This window comes from Mus caroli, unplaced genomic scaffold, assembly GCF_978045245.1.
Source record: "Mus caroli unplaced genomic scaffold, Mus_caroli_1 scaffold_2, whole genome shotgun sequence".
Taxonomy (NCBI): Eukaryota; Metazoa; Chordata; class Mammalia; order Rodentia; family Muridae; genus Mus; species Mus caroli.
The window spans coordinates 43,459,480-43,467,454 of NW_028227257.1; the positions used below are offsets into that span (position 1 = coordinate 43,459,480).

Sequence of the window (7,975 nt, forward strand, 5' to 3'; positions counted from 1 at the left end):
ATTTGTAATTGTTCCCAGTGCCAGCCATTTCCAAATAATGTCTACGTAACATAATTCACAAAGCAAGTAAACATCTACTGATGCCCACTTTGGGTGGGGTGACAGCGGAGCTGAGAGGAGAGAAAGGACATGGTTTAGACTAAGTTGGATCAGGTATGAATCAACTCATCTCGCCTGTAACTGAGTGTTCCATTGCTACCTTTACAGCTCACTCGGCTCAGCCTCACTCGGGTCATCTACTTAAGGAGTCATTGTTTAATTATATGGATAATGTCTTTGGAGAGGATATCCAAGGTCATAAGCAGGGCCCCCGGACATTGTATAACCCAGAATGAGGAAGAAAGTCACTTGGGGGAACATTCTGTTGGTTAGTTTTTGTTTGGAGTAAATTTACAGAGAAATGTAAATGCATGGACTTTACAATGGCATTACTCTTCTATGTTAGTATCATGCTCCTCCTGGGCATCTTCTCCTGGCATTGGAACACACTCAATTGCTACCTTAAGCCCTTAGCTAGTGACTTCCAGGAGTTTGTATGAAAGCTGGGATTGTTTGCTTGTTTAATTGGTTGGTTTTTGTTTGGGGCACAGTAGCTGAGATAACTCAGATAAGTCTATCTTTTAAAGTTCCTCCACAGGACGCGCGATAGCTGGAGTGATGTACTGACAAGATGCCTCCCAGTCCCTGTCTCACTCTCCCCTGGCCTATCAGGGCTTGGAGCATCCTATTCTCTTTCCAGCCCCATGTGTGTTTTGACTGATTTGTTGGTTTGTTTATTTGTTTATTTACCGAATCTAGAACTTACCACATAGCTCAAGGAGCTACGTACTTCATGTTGCCCCTAAACTCGCCATGCCACCCAGGCTGAGGTGGACATTGCAGCAGTTTTCCTACCTCAGCCTCCCTTGTGTTGGGATTGTGGGTGTATGGCACTGTACAGTATAAGAGAGACTCTGTTATAATATCCCCATACATCCATACGATGTGGCTTCATCATGTTTAAAGATCTATTATTCTCCATTGCCCCTTTCTCTCCTTTCTCACACATTCCAAATAGTCTCTATTTATGGTTTCCTGCTCTCCTTCTGTCACAGTGCTCTCTACTTCCACCCATTTCATCCTGCAGATGACATGATTTCATATACACATGTCTGTGTATGTGTATGTGTGAAATGACATATATGTTTATATATATGAAATAACACACACATACATGTTAATTTGTTAACTTATTTTTGTATAACTTTTACAGGTTTTTATTAGCTGCCTAGCCTACCTATGTATATTTTAATCTTTTCATTATTACAGGAAAAAACTCACTGTCTCCACAGCTATGCCTAATATATCTAAACATTAAGTTATTCCTTAGCATTTGTTATATGTGTGCTCTAGGAAGTCCCTAAAAACACTGAGTCAGATATGGAAGTTCTTGCTATTTATAAAGTAACTAATAGAAGCTGAAAAAAGTTGATGGAAAAATCATGGCTATTATTTGTGCAACCAAAGAGATAGGGCTGCAGGTTCTTCTACCTTTGAATGTTTGTGCTTTGATCATAAAATTTAAAGCTCTATTTTCTCCTGATAAGCTAATGCTCATTTAGAGTTTGGATCAGTTACAGAACGCATAACACAATCATTTTCTGAAAGAGAAAAAGAGATTGTGCCAAAAAAATCTGGAAAAAATAATAATACTCCCTGGGTGAAAAGAAGGAGACGTGTGGTTAATGCATTTGGACCATCCACTGTCTGCAAGTTGATGTGTGTACCGGGGCACCCTCTCCAGCTGCTGTAAGTATTGCTAATGTGCAACTCAGTTACCCTCTTCTATGTACCCTTGCACACAGCTGGTGACCTACAGTTGGTTATAACTCTCCTTTCTGTAGGCAGAGGAGGGTATCAGGGATCCCAGAGATAGCTGCAAGCTATAGAGCAGGTGGGAATTTTACAAAAAATATATTTTTAGAGGACATGGATAGAAATTAATTGGAGTTGAGTTATGAGGACCTCAAAGTATCTCACCTCAGATATTGAACTTGTCCTGGCCATGAGTCTGTTCCAAACTTCATTGAGTGGGGCATCTTCCTTCTCCAGGTATCTCTTGCATTGTGTATCACCACAGGAAACCTGTTCTTTAGGAACTTACCTCCCTGTTATACTCCAATCTTAGACATGCCCAGGGATGAGGAGTAAGGAGCTCTCTGTGTGTGACCTTCCATTTAAAAACAGTATTTTTACTCTTTGAAAATTTTATATAGTGTATTTTAAGCATATAATGCCCCTCCCCTCTTATTATACAATTCCTTCCTTATTCCATACACACCCAGTTTGTGTCCTAATTCATTTAAAAGAAGAAGAAATAACTATCAAGTTATTGCTTTTGAGTGTGTGATCATCCACTGTAGCATGTTACACCCCCTATAAGACCACATCCTTAAAGTAGGTAGCTGTATCTCACTCAGCTATCAATTCATAACCTTGTGCTGGATCTCCGTCTAAAGTTCTTTCAGGTGTCTCCTTCCCCAACCCAGCCTCTGTCACCCTCCCCCCCCCCACACACACACACGGGGGGAGGATAGTGACAACAATACACCTACTTCTGGTTATATCATTAATCAGAGAGTAGAGAAAAATCAGCCTCTTTGGATGTGATCAGATCTTGCCAACCTAAATTTTCAATGTCTTCCACAAATAATTATCAGGATTATTGGGTCTGTTCTAACTCCTGGCTTAGATCTCAAAGTACATCTTAGGTAGGAATCAAAGTTCCCAGGCATGTTCAATTAGTAACATTCACATCCTTTCCTCCAGTTTGCTTTTAAAGGTACAATATTGTTTAAGTAAAGAAATGGTTGGGCTTCAGAGAATGGCCTAATAGCAAAGCAGAAGGAAATGATGTGGAGAAGCAAATCGGCTATTGTTCAGCTGAGGCTGTTAGACGACAAAAGCCCAGGCAAGGCCATAGAAAGCTTTGCACATTCTCAAGTCTACTGGAGAACTTTCTCAGATGTGCACCAGTCAGGGGGTAGATGATGGGGGTCAGTGGTAGAGTGTATATGAGGCCCCACCCAACCAGTGACATACACATGCATCAGCCTTCTATTACCAGAATTTGTTCCTGAAATTAAACAAACAAACAAACAAACAAACAAACAACACATATTAGAGTTCCTGGTGGGGATGAAAACATTTTCTGGTACTTGTTCTTAATGTTTAACATAATACTTAATTTGACATAATGTTTTATATATTTATTTTTTTCACTTGATTCTTCCTTAGGAAATGCTGTGTGTCATTTTTCTGACTCATGTGTGCTTATTATTGTTATAAATAGTCCCCAAATGCATGCACAGATGATAATGCTTACTCCAAATATATGGATTTCAAATGAGAAAAAATATGGACACCTCAAACAGTAAGAGGTGAAAAAGTATATTCAAAAATGCCTATAGCATTCAACATATATCCTTCCATACCTTCAGAGTGTTCATAGAGATGTCATTATATTTATGCCTTTTATCTCCTGAAGAGGACCATGCAAGAACATTCCAAGAACAGTTATCTTAGTATAAAATATGTTCATTCTTTTAGTGAACTAAACTGACATACTGCCTACAAACCATAGGTTAGGTGCTGCTGTTGCCAGAGCTGAGTTGTGTAAGAGTGAATCTTGGCAATACCTCCTACTGCTGATGGCATGTGTCTTAGTCGGGGTTTCTATTCCTGCACAAACATCATGACCAAGGAGTATGGTCAGGAAGCAGGAGCTGATGCAGAGGCCATGGGGGGATGTTCTTTACTGGCTTGCTTCCCCTGGCTTGCTCAGCCTGCTCTCTTATAGAACTCAGGAATACCAGCCCAGGATGGTCCCACACAAAAGGGGCCCTTCCCCCTTGATCACTAATTGAGAAAATACCCCACAGCTGGATCTCATGGAAGCACTTCCCCAACTGAAACTCCTTTCTCTGTGATAACTCCAGCTTGTGTCAAGTTGACACATAAAACCAGACAGTAGAGCATGCATGCCAGGTAAAGCAAGAGCAGACTGAGAGAGAAAATCCATAAAGCAAGAAAAAGATCTACTTCAATTTCGCTAGCATGTAGCTTCTTCTTACTTTTGGGCTATACTACATAGCCTTGACCTTGATTTTCAAGGTCACCTCGTCATGCAAGATGGCTGCTGGAATGGTAAGCCATCAGTGATGAGAAGTAGAGAAAAGAAAATAGTCAAATAGTCAGGAACTCGACAAGAAAGTACTGTTCTAGTAAGATGCCACTCTGCTCTCCTCAGCTCTCTTTGTCCTTTTTCAGGCTCTGCGACACTCTTTGCCTGTGGTTGGCTACACTCTACCCTCTGGCTGCATCAGTTTCAAGAGAGCCATGAGTGTCAGCTAGCTATATGACTACTCCAAATCATGCTGCAGTTCCAGTACATGGAAAAAAGTGGATAATGGTCACTATGTGCCAACTTACATCCTTTACCTATGCATTGTCATCTAGTCTATTTAATTCTAAATTTACTCCTATGTAAAACAGGGATAACAGAGTTGAAAGTATTAAATATAGGTACAGTGCCTAAACAGCATTTGTGCTGTTTGGTATATATTAATTAATATATGAGGTATTGATATTATTACTATTCCTGCCCTATTGAGTGCTTCATAGTCATTGGAAAGACGAGATGAAAACAAGGTATATAAATGATGGTACAATTCGGTATAGAACTGAATCCCTAAATCAACAGAGTAAGTGGGTCCTATACATGTGAGCACAGTTCACCAGGAAGAGAGATTCAGCTGTGCTGTGCAAAGTAGGTGGAACATAAAAGAAAGAAGTAATTAGGTGTCCTGAAATTTCTTCCATAGTACTTTTCAGAAGAGTCTTTTCATGCCTATAGTTCAGTTTGCTGATGATAATTCATTTACATATTGCCACTTGGGGAACTATATTTGCATTTCAAGTCAACGATCAGCTGTTTTGCAGTAGAATTTTTTTCCCCCTCCTCTTCTCAGTGAAAGTAAAGCAGCTTCATCCAAACAGGGAAAGACTTTGTGGAAGCTGGCCACAGGAATGTGGCTAAACTCAATCCACCAGAAACAAACGGATCCATCCAGAGCTAGGTCAGTGCTTCTCAGCATGTGCCAAATGGAAGCATTAGAACCACCAGACGTTCTCATGATGCTCCCCACACCTGCTGGGGCAGAGTTTGCATTAGATCTGGATCAGGGAGCTCAAAACCAAACCCATTTGAGCAATGAAACCAATCCGTTTGCAAGCTGGGAGAAGTCTCTCTGAAAACAGCAATTGTGTGTTTTCTCAATTGTCTCCCCACTTCTTCCCCCTGAGAAGGGCACCACTCCCTTTGGTGAATTTCAGCATTCACTCTACCTATAGGGCTCTACCCCCGAGCTAATGAGGTCTTTCATCTTATGACAGCCAGCCCCAAGCACAGTTCATTAACCCAAACAAGCCTCCCATGCTCTCTGAGAGGAAGGAGCCCGTCTTTTGGAAAAAGTTCATTCATTATGAGTAGGAGAGATGCTAGATCCTTCTTCATAGTTTCCTCTCTACTTGTATTATCTTCAATCTAAGTTGCTCCAAAAGAAAACATTTAGGTTTCTTATTCATTTTCACATTTTTTTAATATGACAAAATCATTTACAAAAGTTGATTAAACTAGCACCTCTTAATGGAATTAGGTCCCAGCACATAGAGGTCCTACAGGGGGCATTGCTGGACCTCCTCTTTGTAGTGTTGACTATCTATTCCTTTCTCATATAACTGAGATACCTTTATGATGCCTGACTTTCCCATGCACACACATTACATGTGACTAACATGTAAAACAAGGGAGGCAGCCAATACCAATAGGCACATGTAATATTCACCACTTTAACTTCTCTTCAGTGAATAGAAGATTCTCTTTAACAAATAACCCTCTTAGAAGCAGCATCTACCTTAGAGTATGTCTACCAATCAAAGCACATTAGAGACCTGGAGGCAACACAGCTTATTTAGAAGAGAAGATCCTAGTGGAATAGAGGTCTTTTGTATGTAGAAACCAGAAAACTAGCTTATAAATCGTAGTCAGGATGTAAAATGGGAAGCATAGGCAAAGACAATCAGACATTAATATTCTGCCTTTGGTAGAAGCAATGTAAGGGTAGTCCTGAGTGTAGGATTCTGTGATATCCTAGAGAGACTTTGGAAGCAGGTTCCTGAGACAAAAAATAATATGGATCTAGTAGCGAGAACTGAGGTACAGACCAAAACAGAAAAACAAAACAAAACAAAGCCAGGCGTGGTGGCGCACACCTTTAATCCCAGCACTCGGCAGGCAGAGGCAGGCAGATTTCTGAGTTCGAGGCCAGCCTGGTCTACAAAGTGAGCTCCAGGACAGCCAGGGCTACACAGAAAAACCCTGTCTCAAAAAAACCAAAAACCAAACCAAACCAACCAAACAACGACAAATAAACAGAGGCATAGTGCCATTCAGAGCTGGATAGAGATGACTTTTTATGAGAACGGGGTGCTACAAACACTTTAAATCTCTCTTACCTAAGGTCAGAATTGACTTTCAAAGATTTAAGGTAGTCAAATAATTCCATATCTGAGGAAAGGATGCGAACAGAATAAACAAACCAATCCTTTTCTGGCAGTACTTAACAGCCATGGGATTATTAAAGTAATCATCTTCATGTGGTTTCATGCCAAGAAAAGAGACTAGACTCACAAGACAAAACATGTTTGGATGCGGAAGGAATCTTGAAGGTGAAAATTGATCATGCAATACGGTTTGCCAGTTCAAGGCAGACAAAGGGAAGGAGGAGCCGAAGTAAGATGTTAGTTATCCCAGGATGGAGGGGTAGAGCATATGATTCACTTTCATAGTATCATGGATTCAATCCCAAGTGCTCACATCAGAAATGGAGATTTGTTTTCTCTGGACACACATGAATACACACAAACATACACACATGCACACACACACACACACAAACACACACACACACATGCACACACACTCTCTTTTACACAGTATTCTCTCTCACAAAATACTCTCCTTTCTCTTTCTCTCTCTCTCTCTCTCTCTCACACACACACACAGACATACACACACAAACACACATATACACATCTAAACATGAGCTTGCTCAAAACTATGCAGACTATGCATGATAATAATGCAGCTGACATTCCCAAACAGTATATGCCTGAAGTAAATGAATATCAACAGATGTAACAAACAGCTCTGGAAGAAAACAGCTCTCACCAGAAGAGAAAACTGCTAGTGCTGATTATTTCTCATAATTAAAAACAAACCAAACCAAACGTTATGACCTCATTTATAGAATGAGTACAATACTTTAGTAGCTCCTTACACAGTTCATTTTAATGTACTTCTAATGCCTTTTTAAACTTCATAACTTATAGTTTTAAGATGCTTCTGAAAATGGTCTAATTAATTTTTAGTCCTGGGAGATCCTCAGTTCCTCCCTGTAAGAGAGTTGCTAAAAGCTGAACGAAGAGGTCTATACCCATCCACACCTTCAGCACTGTGCACACGGCTGCAGATTGTCTGCTAATTTTGTATCTTCTTGATCAGTCATTTAAGAGAAGATGTAAAAATGTGTTTGAAAATTAATTTTTGTTCACAAATTAAATAATTACCTGTTTTGAAACACACAGATCATCAGAAAAGATGCCTCAGATGATGATTCTACAAGCAAATAACTATTAAAACGTCCAATTTGTTTTTATACCTAGTGAGACTTCACTGGAGAAAACTGTTTTCCTTTGTAAGCTGTTGTCAGTTAGAGATAGTTTCTTGGTTAGGGATGAGAGCTCTTGTCCACTTCCCGATGTAAACCACACTTAAGGACAGGCCCCATACCCAGCCCTCACCTAAAGGCCTAAAGCCCTCACTAGAAACTCACTTTGGCCATTTGTAAAGTAGGGATGTAAGGTAAACACATTC

At 40.2% G+C, this 7,975-nt stretch overlaps 1 pseudogene; it reads right to left on the minus strand.

The window, feature by feature from the left end:
* Window positions 1-1,979: 1,979 nt before the first annotated feature.
* LOC147005805 (Nuclear RNase P) lies at window positions 1,980-2,220 on the minus strand (annotated as a pseudogene).
* Window positions 2,221-7,975: the final 5,755 nt, after the last annotated feature.